Raw genomic sequence first — 15766 nt, 5'->3', positions numbered from 1 at the left:
TCTGGATGAACAGGACCCCGATTGATCGAGTCGGTTGGGGCTGGATGAATAGGACCCCATGGAGGGCTGGATGAACAGGACGACCCCGTGGAGGGCAGGTTGAACAGTAGCCGGTGGAGGGCTGGATGAACAGTAGCCCATGGACGGGTGGTTGAACAGGAGCCCATGGAGAGGGCTGGTTGAACACTAGCCGGTGGAGTAGCGCGTGGTGGAGGATGGATGAACAGGATCCCATGGATGAATAGTCGCAGGTGGAGGCTGGAGGAGGTCGACGGTGGATGAACAGTAGCCCGTGGAGGCTGGAGGAGGTTGACGGTGGAGATGAATAGTATCCCGTGGAGTCCCGTTTTGCGGTATGCCACACCCCTCCCGATGAACAGGACCCCCGTTTCGACCGTAGTGCTCCAACACAAGTCCGTTTCCTCCGTTTTGCGGTACGCCACACCCCTCCCGATCAACAGGAACCCGTTTCGACCATAGGAGGTCCAACAGAAGACCGTTTCCTCTGTTTTGCGGTACGCCAGACCCCACCCGATGAACAGGATCTCGTTTCGAACGTGGTTGGTAGAGCACAAGGCCGTTTCCTCTGTTCTACGGTACGCTAGGCCTCGTTTCAATCGGCGGTTCCGTCTGAGCCCTCCCGATGAACACGACGACGCATCCGTTCCAACCCATCCGGTTGGCTCCCCATGAACACGACGATGACACAGTTTCTCCGATTCGACCCAGCCATGTACACGAGCCCTGGCCATACGTATGCGCAAGTAGGCGTTCAAGACCCCGCCCGTATGTACGTATGTGGCCGTATTTACTCTCTTGCACCCTGGCCGATGTACGTACGTGTACATGCTACATGCGCGCCTCTACTACGACACGTGCGCGTCTACATCGACCAGTATGTACGTACACGTTCGTGACCAGAATGACAATGCTACGTACGCTTCGACCAGGTGGGTCCCAACTGTCAGGCCCTTCCTTGCGTGCGAAGATGTAGCTGGTGGGTCCCAGCAGTCAGGGGGCGAATCATTTTTTCCCGAACGCACTTCCTTGCGTGCTAAGATGTAGCTGGTGGGTCCCAGCAGTCAGGGGGGATTTTTTTCGCGAAATACGGTTGCCCGTCCGGTGGGTCCCTGCTGTCAGGTGGACGAATCATTATTTTGCACGTAATAAGGAGCCATTTCCTTGTGACTACCGTGGACCCAGCTGTCAGCCTATCAACGTACAGTACTCTTCCGGTGGAAGTCGTTCCTTGACCACGTTGACCACACCGCGCCGAGAGCACCATGGCGGTGGACGACGGCGAGGCCTAGGAAGGGGATGACACGGAGCCGGGGAAGACACGGCAGTGGATGCCCACGTGTAGAGGAGTATGAGGGTTCACTGGTTCAGCTGCGGTGTGAGGCTGCCATCGTTGCAGAATAACAGGGGGTGTGGGTGAGTAGAGGGATGGTCTGGCCAGTGGTGGGAGTAGTAGGGGGCGGTGAGGCCTCCGCGGCATCACAGCCGGCCACGGGAGGCAGGAGCACGCGCCACGCCCAATGCTGGTTTGGGCGGCTGGAGCAAGAAGACAAGAGGTTGAAGAAGCACTACAGCCGTTGGATGGACATCGTACGGTCACTGGAGCTAGAATCATTCATATTGACTAAGTTGACAAAGACCTCCGTCCCTGTCAACTTAGTTGGCCCACAAGTCAGCCTCCCACTATGGTGGGTCCCAGCTAGCAGGGGGGTGTTCATTTTTTTGTGCGTAATAAGGAGGCACTTCCTTGCGTGCAAGATATAGCTGGTGGGTCCGACCTATCAGCGGGGGGAATGTTTTTTCGCGAAATATAGAGGCCCTTTCGGTGGGTCCCAGCTGTCAGGTGGAGGGATCATTATTTTGCGCGTAATAAGGAGGCATTTCCTTGCGTGCGGCCATGGACCCAGCTGTCAGCCTCTCCACGCACAGTCTACTTCCGATGGTGTTGTTCATTGACTATGTTGACCACTCCGCGCCGAGCGCATCCAAGGTGGTGGACGACGGCGAGGCCCCGGACAGCAACGAGCCGGAGATGGGAAGACGCGGGAGTAGAGTCACAGACGGAGAGGTGTAGGATGGTTAACTGGTTCTGGTGCAGTGTGGTTCGGCAGTCGGTGGAGAAGAACAGGAGGTGTGGAGAGGTGGAGCGATGGCCTGGCCAACGATGGAGTAGCGCTTCACAGCGAAGCATGCTAAGCAGAGCTGCTAGCAGCAGGAGGCGGGAGCAGGTGGTCTCGACGGCGCTAGAGGAAGAAGACGAGAGATTGAAGATGGATGTCGGTCGTTGGATGTAAATCCAACGGCTAATGATGTCATAATCATTTGTTGACTAAGTTGACAATGACTTGCGTTGGCTTTGACCTTTTGGCCCACATTTTAGCCTCCAAAAATGTGGCACGTATTCAACCTATTTTTCACAATTTACAGTCTCTTTTTTTACGAGGTAAAATTTACAGTCAATTTGATATATATTTTTGAATTACAATCCATTAGCTAGGTTGGGTGAACAAATAATGTAGCGTCCATGCGGCCTATTTATTTTTTTCCTAGAAATTACAGGTCATTTGCACTTTCTCGAAATACATGATTTTGCTGGGCTGATTCTAATTATAATGTTGGGTTGGGCCAGCAATGTTATCAAAAAAATAAACAGGGGATGAGCATTTTGTTATAAATATATTTAAATAATAAGTGATTTATTATTACATTGGTCCTTAAATCTTACCAAGCTTTTGTACAGAATCACCAGGATTTTCGTTGCCAAAAAAATCCAGGATTATATGTTAAGAAATTATTTTTATAAGTTAATAAGATGTGGGATATTGTTTTCTTACATATGTAAGTATCTGTTAAATATATGATGACAATAACAATAATATATAATAACATATAAAGTAATTTAAATATATATAATATAGTTAGAAGTGAAACATAAGTTGGACGAGGCATTCCTATTCTTATAAAGAAAAATAGAACAGGCCTCTATGTTTTCTTCAAAAAAATGCATAAATTGGGTTGCCGATGTTTCAGGAAAAATAACACCTCGGCTGGGAGGTCCATAGGCCGGTCGGTACATGATGGCCCTCAAGAAAATACAAACCGGCATGCCGTGGGCTGCGCATGTTAAAAAAGAAAGCCTAGACGGGGCAGCCCAAAACCCAGCTGATACTTGCTGCCCCAGTGATAATAAATGATACCTGCCAACTCCCCGTCTTCATTGTGAATTTATCTCCTATAGTGACTACGTTGAAGCACCTAAAAAAATGTAACTATGTTGACAAAGCTGTGAGCCCGAACGTCAATATAGCATTCGGAGGAAGTATTTTTTCGATGAGGCACTTGCTTGCGTACGGCCATAGACCTGGTGGGTCCCGACTATCCGCCTCTCCACGTACAGTCCTCTCGAGATTCCTCTCGTTTGTTCAGCATATTCACAACGGCAGATAGCGGCGTCGCGGCGAGCGCACAAAGGCGCAGGAGGAGATCCGACCATCTGAGGAAGTGCCTTATTAGTAACGAAACTACTGAACTAGCCTAGTGGCCAAGTGACACTACCCGACAGCTGTTCCGGCCGGGTTCAATTCCACCTGTCCAGGGAAAATATCTCCAATTTTTTTGCATCTGCCTTTGTTGACATGTGGGTCCCCATTGTTATCTACACACACCACATCCAACACTTGGAAAAACTTCGTCCCTCCTTTTCTCTGTTTTTTGCACACTCGACATTGTCTGGGCATTTTGAAAATAGCATATCTTTTTGACTGTGCATCATAGGAAGATGTGCTATGCATGAATGTTAATCAACATGACGTTAACTGGCTGGTAGTTCCATTTTCGACCATGGATAAAACTTCCAACATGATGTTAACCCTGTTTGAAAAGGCCGTGTTAATATAAATGCTCTTCCTCTGAAAGTTGCAGTTTCTTATCTGAAACTGAACTTGCAATTTCTTATCTGAAACTGAAACTTGCAGTTTCTTCTCTGAGAATCACATTGTCTGCACTTTTATACTCCTATGAAACTACATTTTTTAAGTACTAAAAATAGATCTCTAGAATTCATAAAATACTTCATATGCTCAATACTGCAAATCTGAAGTTCAAAAGACATTCATATCTGAAAGTACTCTCAAAATACACAACACAAAACACAATTCACAACCAGCAAATACTGACAACCCTAAGCTCCTCCTGACAATTCACAACCTGCCCGACTATTGGGCTGGGGGGAGGGCAGTCCCCTCCTATTCCTCGGTGGTAGACAACCGCCCCGTGAGACAATGTGAACGGCGAGGGAGAGAATGGCGGGGAAGCATCGTCGGGCCAACTGCTTTTCAACTCTTGCAGCTGGGTTCGGTCGATGAAAACTCCATCGGCTTGCTCTGGCATGACACCCTCACAAACGACACCCTATAGATGCTCAATCCTTCAATCTCTGGTGGATGCTCCATCTGGGATCGATACTCCCACCACCGCTCCCTCACGATCGGATTTGGTGAATCTGGTTGCTCCATGGCCCAGAGGAGCAGCTCTATGTACTCCTGCATGACTCCCTCTGGGAGTATCGCCGCCTTTTCGCTCTGTTGCAGATATTTGGCCATGGATGTCACCGTCGCCGCTAGTTGGTCCTTGTTGTCAAACCAAGACTGTATCTCCAACATCCTAGCTAGCTTCACAGGGTCGCCATCTGCGATCCTCATGTATCGGTTGTACTCCTCCATCGATCTACTTCTCCACAGCACCTTCACTCGCCGGCGGTGGTTTTTCAATGGAAGAGGAGAGGAGCAGCGCTGGTTTTGGATTAGAACGGGAGAGGAGCGACACTGGTTTTGGATTGGAATAGGAGAGGAGGGGCGGTGGTTTCGAAATGGAAGAGGAGAGGAGCGGCACTGGATTTAGATTGGAACAGGAGAGGAGCGGCGGTGGTTTAAGAGGAGAAGAGTGGAAGAGTAGCGCTGGTCTTGGAAGTTTTTTTTTGTTTCGTGTATTTTGGGTCAAAGTTTGACCACGTACTGTATTTGACAAGCAAAATGTGAATGCATGTCACCAAAAATTGTATCGTTTGGTTCGTATCTGAATGTACTTTCAAATTATATTGTTTTTTCAACGTATAACATATATTTTATTTACGAAAATCATGGTCAATTATGACCCAGAGTAAAAGGCAGACTAGTTAATGTGGGGCCACTTTCTTAATTGAAGGGTAAATTGATTTTGATTTTGATCCAGTCATGGCGTGCCAGCCCTCTCGTCCAATCCTAAATCGCTGCCGCATGCTCCTCTCCCTCTTCTCCATTGCAAAACCACCTCCTCTCCTCTCCATCATCTGCATTCCAAAACCACCGTCTCGCCTCTCCCTCTTCTCCATTGCAAAACCACCTCCTCTCCTCTCCATCATCTCCATTCCAAAACCACCGTCTCGCCTCTCCCTTTTCTCTATTGCAAGACCACTGTCTCTCCTCCCATCTTCCAAAGCTAGCATCGGACCACTCAGAAGGACATCTATGGAGAGGATGCAGCAGCGAATCAGGCAGATCACCAGCGGCAACCAGGCAAAGTTAGCCAGGTTGAAGGAGATCCTTACTTGGTTTGACAATGAGTGGGAGATTTCAAGGATGGTGAGGGCCATGTGGAAGTGTATGCGAAAGAATGAGATGGCGGCGATGAGGGTGGCGATGTACATGTACTCCTCGGCGGCAGTCACACCACAGTCCTTCGAGTTCATCAAGTATCTCCTCTAGGTGATGGAGCAGACAGTACGCCCCGAGGCGATAGTCAGGCGGAGGTGGTGGGCGTACAGGTCCAAGGTCGACCACCCAGAGGATAACAAATCGATCGAGTATGATGTGTCGTTCGTGAGGGTGCAGAGCCAGCCGGAGCCACATGAGTATTTGTTCTCCCACCGCAAGAGGAGGCCGGATGGCGCGACGTCACTTCCCCACCGTTCTTCATGGTTCCCTCAACGCTCGCCTCGTTTCAACGACGGCAGTAGGGTTTAAGGTAAGCCTCGCACTAACATAATCTTCCACCTGCTCATGCTTACAATGAGTGTGACAGCTAATGAAAATCATGCTTGCAATCAGTCTCCGAGTACTACGCGAATCACCCTAAAACATCTCTGGACCTTTGGGTCAAAGTTGTGACACTGTGTACAAATAAAGAAAAATAGATTGGTCCTTCTTTCAGAAAAGAGTACTCCCTAGAAAACTGCCAATATAAGCTACTAGTATTTGGTTAGAGGATTTGCTACCGAGAAAGATCCGTCCATAGAGAGCGCCATACATCCCACTGGTGGTGGTGACTGCCAATGCATGCATGGAGCATGGTTGGTGTCTGTAATTTTTACTTGGCACACCTCGCACTCTACATATATGCCGGTTCCATACATACATTTGTACAGTTCCACCAAAATGCAGCTGAATAACCCTGTTTGCACAGATAATGAAAAAGTGTGATTACATTATAGTGGCACTTGTTGATGAAACACACAAAATAAATAGAAGAAAATATTGCGATAGTATCATAGTATGTCATGCTGTGAGGGCGAGATGGGCCCTACGATGCCTCATACGGTACGCCTCATACTGGAAATCATCCCAAGTCTCCTAGATACACCTTCTGCCAGTGATGAACATCAGTGTACAGCGGTAGTACAAGGAGGGGCCTTGAGACATTCAAATCTCTATTTTTGTGCAGATCAACTAAACTTAAGCACCCCAGTTTGCAGAAACGCTTAAACATTAACAATGGGACTAGTTGATGAAACATACATTAACAAAGAGAAGCACTTTCTTTATCTACATTGGAAATGAAATGATAGAGAGGACACTCGCTCTGTTTTAACTGTATTATTACTTCATTTAATCAGTCACACTAGGGTCGAGCAGGTGGCAAACGAGTTGTATTGTGCGTCGCGAGGATGAAGGCTGAGGGTGCTTAGACTGGGATGCTGAAGCTGGCTCTTTCAGTCCCTATCATCCCCCTGATGTTTATGTGATAGCATTTGGGTTGTAATCCAAACTTGGTCGAGCTGGTGTTGCGTCCCCCTACCTTACCTAGCTTATGTGGCGAACTTGTCTCCTGCTAGTACTCAGTCTGTTCTAGTAGTAGTTGCATAACTTCCCGTTTACACTGAGATGTTGTCGGATAATGGTTCTCTATGGTTGGATTTCTTTAATGAAATCGGAGGGAACCCCCTCTTACAATATATGAAAAAAACAGTGGCACTAGTGGTGCCAAAACATTGCCTCAAATTAATAGTGCTACTAGATTAAGGTGAAAAATAATAACATTACTGCTTTATCATGGCAGTGCCAAAACAGTAGCACGAGAGCAGGATTAACATGCAGGATCTTTGGCAAACGGTCAGACCAAAAAGGAACATACTTCGTGATGGGAACCATATCTGCAGTCAACGCCATTGTAGAAGGGATGCCCCATGAGCTAGCAGCTTCTTCTTTTTTTAAGAAAAGGGCTCCAGCTCCGGTTCCATTTCCATCAGAAGACGAAACCCACAGAGCTTCTTCTTCATTAATTACAATAAAATTGAGCAACATCAGGGTTGGTTGTTAAGCTCCTAGAATGTTCAACTATAATTTGGATATCATTTGTGAAGTTCACCTAAGATCGAGCATGAAATGTGTATCTCTGTTTGCGCAAAAAAGGTGGAAAGGAGGGTGAGTAACAAGTGATGAAACATGCATCAAATGAAAAGAAGCATGTTCCTTATCTGAATGGCAATCCTACAAGAACAGTAGCAATTTCTAAAGCAGCAGCATTGCTAGATATTAGTGTGGGCATTAGGATTAACTATGACAACCATTAAATACGACATTACTTTAATGTGACATTGCTTCATTTTACCAGCAACATTACATTAACAGCTGCCACAGAGTCGGTATTTGGGCACGGGAGAGTAGGCGGACCAGGACAGTTGCATTTCTAACAAAAAGAAGCAACTTATCTTAATGGGAAATTTAGCAGGACATGAAAAAAGTGACATTGTTCATATTACTAGAGGCATTACATTGAAAACAACATTGGTTTAATGTGTCCTTAGTTTTAACAGTGCGACTGCTACATTTTACCAGTGGGATTACATAAGAGTGGCTCGAGGCAACAAACATCAGAACAGGATATCTTGGTTGGTCCCATTTTTGTCGATATAGCCACCTTATACTGTGTGAGGCTAGCAAATCTAGTGATGGACTTACTCTATTGACTTGTCCCCCAGTCCGCACTTTCTGTCCTTTCTCAACCAATAGATCGGGTTTATATTGAGTTTGTACTGCGTTTCCCTTTATTTCCCTATTAGACCTAGAGACCAGTTGGATAGCCAGTCTCTTCTACTTTTTGCCCCCATTATTTCCTCTTTCGACCAAGTCCTAGATTCAGGTAACAAATCTTCCCCCACCGCCACCCCTTTCTTCCTTGTTTGAACCAAGTAGTACTAGATTCGAGTGCGTGAACTAGTTTTACCTCTTAACAGTAAAAATTTATGTGGTTTCCGAACAGCCGATCAATCCTATCTACGAGGGGGCCTGAGAAATAGTAAAAGATACAAATGCAGGGATGTCAGGAGCTCGGGAAGTAGAGCAAGGCCGGTTTCTAAGGAAGTTATACCTGAGAGATGAGCCTTGCGTGGCAATAAAACTTCATGCAAACGTTGCTCCATGGTGGGCACAAAGTCCGCCCCTCCTTCACCCATTTCGGATCGTAATCAAGAGGAAGATAACTGTTTTGAGGGGGGTTCAGAAGGAGAAGACCACTCCTATTTACCCCATGAGGTCTTCGCTCTAACTTTTCATGTTGATGTTGGTAATATCATGCATAGGTGCCTTGCATTGCTTACTATATACATCAAAGATGTCATCTACTTAGTTTAGACATGCTTTGTGTCAATGCCATCTGTTTAGTTTCTTTATCGTATATGTGAATCATGGAATGCCATCTTGTTTAGCCAGGCATCATATATGTGAATTTTGCAATGCCACCTTGGTTAGCCAGTCATCTTATATGTGAATTATATCATGCCATAATTTTTTATTACATGTTAAATTTGTCAACAATTTTAGTACATTCAATTACTCTCCCTGTGCATCAGCCATTCGACACAGTCATGGAAAAATCTGGAGTGGAAACAAGGTCTTCAGAGCAGACAATGCTATCTGACGAAGTGCATGTCTTGCTGGTTACAGATAGCTCCTCAGGGGAGGATTCAGAGATAGATGACCAGTCCTATTTCCCCCCGAGGTGCATGCTCTAACTTGGTAGGGTTATGTTGCTCATATCATGCGTATGGTATCTTGCATTGCTATGTCATTTCCTTAGTTTAGACATGCTTTGTGTGAATGCCACATGTTTAGTGTATAATTACCATATATGTGAAGTATGCAATGCCATCTTGTTGCAAGACATTATATATGTGAATTATGCAATGCTATCTTGTTGCAAGGCATTATATATGTGAATTATGAAATGCCATGCCGTTTAGCCAAGCGTCATATATGTGAATTATATCATGCAATCCTTTTTTGTATTTCTCATAGCTTTTATCGACAATGTTTATATATTCAACTACTCTTCCTGTGCATCAGCCATTTGAATTAGTGATGGAGAAATCTGGAGTGAAAACAAGGTCTTCAGAGCAGACAATGCTACCTGCTGAAGCAGATATCTTGCTGGTTACAGATAGCTCTTTAGAGGAGGATTTAGAGGCAGATGACCAGTCCTATTACCCCCCTGAGGTGTATGCTCAAACATGGCAGGGTTATATTACTCATATCATGCATATGTTGTATTGCAATGCTTACTTTTTACATCATATACACAATATTGAATGCCATCTCCTTAGTTGACACATTATATATGTGATTGCCCTCTGCTCACTTCCTTAGTATATAAATCATATATTTGAATTATATCATGCCATGATGTTTACATAGACAGCATGTATCTGAATTATGGCATGCCAACCCATTTTCTAAAGACATAATATAGTTATATCATCTCATCCTGTTTACATAGTCATCATATTTTAAATTATGTCATTCTATCCGTGAATTATATCATGCCATCATGTTTCCATCGACGGCATGTTTGTGATTTATGGCATGCCAACCACTTTAATAGACACATCGTATAGTTATATCATGTCATCCTGTTTACATAGTCATCATATTTTGAAGTATGTCATTCTATCCTGTTTAGTTAGCCATCATACATGTGAAATTGTGTCATGCTATCATGTTTAATTAGCCATCATATATGTGAATTTATGTCTTGCTATTCTGTTTGGTTAGACGACATAAATGTGAACTATTTCATGCCCAGTTTTCTTCCCTACTATCCATTGCACCTGTCTATCTTAAAATGTCTGAACATTCAATTACTTTTCTTGTTTATTAGCCATTTCAGTTGGAGGGGGTGATGGCAGTATCTGTGGGAGTAAAAACACGGTCTTCAGAAAAGATCGTGCTACCTGTCGATGCAGATAGAACCACTTGTACTTGCCCAAGAACCAGCCCCACCACACATAACCCAGACTCACGCAGATTGTACCCCTACCCAGTTGGACAGAGAACCAGCTACACCCCTTCTAACCCCAACCCTAGCAGATAGTAACCCAGTTCCCGTTGACATAGCACCATCTCCACCACAGAGCACCCAAACATGAGTAGTTAGTAAGGCAACTGCAGTGCCCAAAGCACGAGGACCACCACTCCGGACCCCAAGTCAACGCTTAAAGCAGAAGAAGAATTGTTCTCAGGTCAGGTTCCGTGGCTATGGTTCATACTACTTTGCTCTTGCATCACTGTATTTACTCATACCAACTAATTTCAAATTTGAAGGATGCAATTGAAACTCCAATGGCGCAACAGGTATGTTTTAAACATGTTTCTTTAACGTGTTTGCTGGTGTAACTTTCTCTATGTTGATTTCAGTTTCAATTGAATAAAAAATTATGTTCTCATGCCATGCACATTACATGTGTTGTTATTGTTGTGTAGTTTCCCACACTTATATTCTGTCTATGCTGCTTTGTCTTAAATAGATATGATTCGAATTATATCTATCTTGATTTGGCAACAAAAACTAGAATGATATAGACCATAGAGTGACCATACTACATAGATATATGTTTGTTTCATCCTGTTATCCTGTCCACCTTACTATTGAACTGGTTTACCAAACTGAGTTTCATATACTACATTGTAAACCTGTGATGTGTTTGTTTGTTTCTCTTTTAGAACGCAGATAAAATATTGGAGAAGAGTACCCCGTTATGTAATGGTAAAGGTAATGCAGATAAGGTTCAAGATAGTGAGACATCCCTATTGGTCTCCTAGAAAGCTGATAAAAGCTATATTGAAAACATTGAGACAACCCCAAAGTCATGTCTTGACGTAGTGTTCGAGTTACTGGCTACTACTGCTGGCACCAGCTCTTCAAACTTGGTACCTGAATTAGTTCAGCTTCTTGAGTCTCAGTTTCAAGTTGAAAGACATCGATCAGATGTTATGTGATAGGAAGCCGAAGGACTAAGGAAGTCCCTGCAGAATTCAGATGCATACTTTCTGGTGCAACAGCAAGTGTTGGAGGATTTAAGCGCCAAGCAAGAGAAAGTTAATAAGCTTGTTAAGAATCTTGCCAGCATTATGGGTACCCAAGATATTGTTTCTTGAGCTCTTCTGAAGTGGTTTCAGTTCTGGACTTGTTTTGCTGCGGCGTTTATATGCTGCTTTGTTCCCTATATTTGCACTGGTGATGAACTTTGATGCCCAGTGGATGTAATATGTGTAATAGCCGTGATAGCCTAGAGTAAGTTGCTTGCTTATTTATTTTCTTATTGTCTTGTTTATTTGTTTGCTTGTAGTCAGTGCAGTTCTTTTTCCGCGGTTTTCTAGTGGCCACAATAACCTATTTTTTAAAACTGGGCCACAATAACCATGGGCTACATATTTACTGTAGTTACCATGGCCCTCCTACGGGCCGTAGAAACAATGGGCCTTCTAAGGGCTATAGAAACAATGGGCCTTCTACGGGTCGTAGAAACAACGGGCCTTCTATGGGCCGTAGAAATAATGGGCCTTATACGGGTCATAGACAAAATAGGCCTTCTACAGGCCGTATCATCAATGGGCCTTCTACGGGTCGTATGATTGGTTGCCCAAACATGGGCCAATAACAGACCGCATTATGACGCTAGAGTTGGAATCGTCCGTTCATGGGCTAGAGTTGGAATCGTCCGTTCATGGGCCGACCATAACGGGCCGTCGTGAATCGGCCATATTTGATGACGCTATGAAAACGGCCCAACGTATTAACGGGCCACAAACAGGCCGACTGTAACCACGGGCTGAATTTGGCCCACAAGCAAAAAATGACAGTAACAGGCCGTAAGTAAACGAATGCTGGAAATGGGCCCAAGAATAAATGGGCCCTGAGAAGGCCGAAAGATAACATGGGCTGGAAACGGCCCAACGGAATAACAGGCCGTTAATGGGTATAAAGTGATACAATGTTCATTACGGGCCAGTTTCACCACGGGCCGTTAATAGGTATAAAGTGATACATTGTTCATTACGGGCCAGTTTCACCACGGGCCATTAAAGGGCCAAGAGTTACAAAGGGCCTCATATGGGCCGAAAGACATCATGGGCCATACATGGGCCGAAAGTTAAAACGGGCTAATTATATTGGACGGCCCAGATGACGCTACTGGGCCTAATTTGGATACGTCATAACGGGCCCTGGGTTAGCGGGTTGTAAATGGGCTATATGCAAATAGGCTCTTAACAGGCTTTCCGTGGGCCGGCCCGCCACCTTTTGACCAAGTCAAATGGCCCGGCCTTTTCACTGGAATGGGCCTCTGTTGGGCCGTGCCATGTGTCGACGTATCATAGGCGCCTTCGGTCTAATGAGTGGATGACATTTGTCCCAACGATGAGTCGACACGTGTTTCCTCCAGCCAATGATGATTTTACACGTGGAAAATCCCCATTGGTCGGGGCTGTTAACGGGTTATCGGATCCAAAACCGGACCCGATAGCTTAAAGGCGTTCCGTTACGGTGGATGCCTCGTGTCGGTCACCCTTGACAAAAGCACTTCTATGACGCGCGATTTATCATCATGGAAGTGGACACTTCCATGATGATAATTTTGGTAATGTCATGGAACACTTCCACGACAGCACAAGTATGAGTATCTTGATTTTGTCATAAAATCGTCATGGATGTACATGCATGACAGAAAACGTGACCTACTGTGACAAACACGTATCATCATGGAAGTGTATTTTTTTGTAGTGTATGTGGCTACTGCAACTATAATAGTTTTGAGGTGTGCCTACAAAACTATAGAACTATAAACAACAACTATATCTAAACTCTAGTACGAATATAGTGAACTCTGATTATGAACACACAAAAATAAAAATATACACCTAACCCCAGGTTGAATGCCCGTGTGCATGTGTGTGGCTATTGCGCGGCTTCCATGTGTGTGGCGACCGTGGCCACGGGTGGCGAGGAGCAAAGCCGGAGAGATAGGAGGCGATGGCAGGGAAGGCAATGTATTATTGAGTGGAGGGCGACGGGACATATCATCGACGAGGGCGACGGATGCAGCGGACAGACAGTGATGGCGGCAGCATATGGCAACGGCGGCAGTGGGAGGCAAGGGCGACGACTGATGGACGGCGACAGCGGCAATGGTGGATGAGCTAATCGATGGAGGGAGAGTGAGAGTGAGGGAGTGAAGTGAGTTGGGGAGGTGGGGCGGCACGTGTTTGTGTGGGCGGTTGAGTTCGCCGAATGCGGCTGGCGCTTCAGATTGCCATCCACCACTACTTTGGGTGGCGGGTGATACAACTAATTGTATTGGGGGCCGACCCCACACCAAACTTAGTTGTGGCGGTTGCTGGCAGTTGCCCGCACAGGTAAAATGCCCATAAATATATTTTTTGGTACTAGTGTCAACCACTAAACTATGGCGAGCAGTATTGTATGCTCACCACTGGTGCCTTGCAAAGCAGTGACGACCAGTTCTACACAACCGCCATTGATCACATTCATTATGTGCCCACCCTCAGCGGTGCTTGTTTGTGGCGGGTCATGTGCGGCACCCGCCACTACTAGCCCAGTACCTCTCGCGGTCGCATTCTAGCACTTGCCATAGTTACTTTTGCTAACTAGCACTGGCGGGTGCCCCACAGCCCCCGCCACTCATTGGGGTTCACCTCCAAGTCCTTTCCCAGTTGTGACCTAATACGTCTCCAACGTATCTATAATTTATGAAGTATTCATGCTATTATATATCCATCGTAGATTCTTTATATGCATTTATATGCTTATTTCTATGATTTTTGGGACTAACCTATTAATCTAGAGCCCAGTGCCAGTTTATGTTTTCTCCTTGTTTTTGAATTTTACAGAAAAGGAGTACCAAACGGAGTCCAATTGACGTGCCATTTTTTGATGATTTTTTATGGACCAAAAGGAGCCCCTGGAGTGAAAGAGTTGGGCTAGAAGAGTCTCAGGCTGCCCACGGGGGTAGGGGGTGCGCCCACCCCCCTAGGGCACACCCCCCTGCCTCGTGGACAGCCCGGAGACCCCCCTGACATGAAATCAACGCCAACCTCTCCTATAAATACAGAAACCTTCAGGAAATAACCTAGATCGGAAGTTCCGCCTCCGCAAGCCTCTGTAGCCACGAGAAATCAATCTAGGCCCTCTCTAGCACCCTGCCGGAGGGGGCCATCATCACCAGAGGCCATGGAGGAGGATCCCGGAGGGGCCATCATCGCCATGAAGGCCAAGGACCACAGAGAGAACCTCTCCCCGTCCAGGGGGGCATGGAGGAGGAAGCACAAGGCGGAGGACCTCTCCTCCTCTCTCTCGGTGGCACCGGAGTGCAATCAGGAGGGGAATCATCGTCGCGGTGATCGTCTTCATCAACATCACCATCCTCATCTCACTTACGCGGTCCACTCTCCCGCACCCCGCTGTAATCCCTACTTGAACATGGTGCTTTATGCCACATATTATGATCCAATGATGTGTTTCCATCCTATGATGTTTTGAGTAGATATCTTTTGTCTTTGGGTTGATTGATGATCTAGATTGGTATGAGTTGTATGTTTTATTTTGGTGCTGTCCTACGGTGCCCTCCGTGTCGCACAAGCGTGAGGGATTCCCACTGTAGGGTGTTGCAATATGTCCATGGTTTACTTATTGTCTGCGTTGCGTGAGTGACTGAAACACGAACACGGATAAGTGGGTTATGGCGTATGGGAATAAAGAGGACTTGATGCTTTAATGCTATGGTTGGGTTTTACCTTAATGATCTTTAGTAGTTGCGGATGCTTGCTAGAGTTCCAATCATAAGTGCATATTATCCAAGAAGAGAAAGTATGTTAGATTATGCCTCTCCCTCATATAAAATTGCAATAGTGATTACCGGTCTTGTTAACAATTGCCTAGGATAATTCCGCACACCAATCCATCATTATTCCGCACTCGCTATTTATAATATTTAGTAATATATTCTAACTTTATGATAACAGCACCTACTTTTATATTTTAGCTCTCCGATATCATGCAAAGTTATCCTCTTCATACCCACAACGTAGTTTTATTTCTCGTTTCTAATTGGAAGCAAACGTTCGGTGTATGTAGAGTCGGATCAGTGGCAGATAGGGCTTGAGAGAATATTGATCTTACCTTTAGCTCCTTGTGGGTTCGACAC

This window comes from Triticum dicoccoides, chromosome 3B, assembly GCF_002162155.2.
Source record: "Triticum dicoccoides isolate Atlit2015 ecotype Zavitan chromosome 3B, WEW_v2.0, whole genome shotgun sequence".
NCBI lineage: Eukaryota > Viridiplantae > Streptophyta > Magnoliopsida > Poales > Poaceae > Triticum > Triticum dicoccoides.
The sequence above is the reverse complement of the archived record's forward strand: the minus strand, read 5'-3'. Positions refer to the sequence as shown.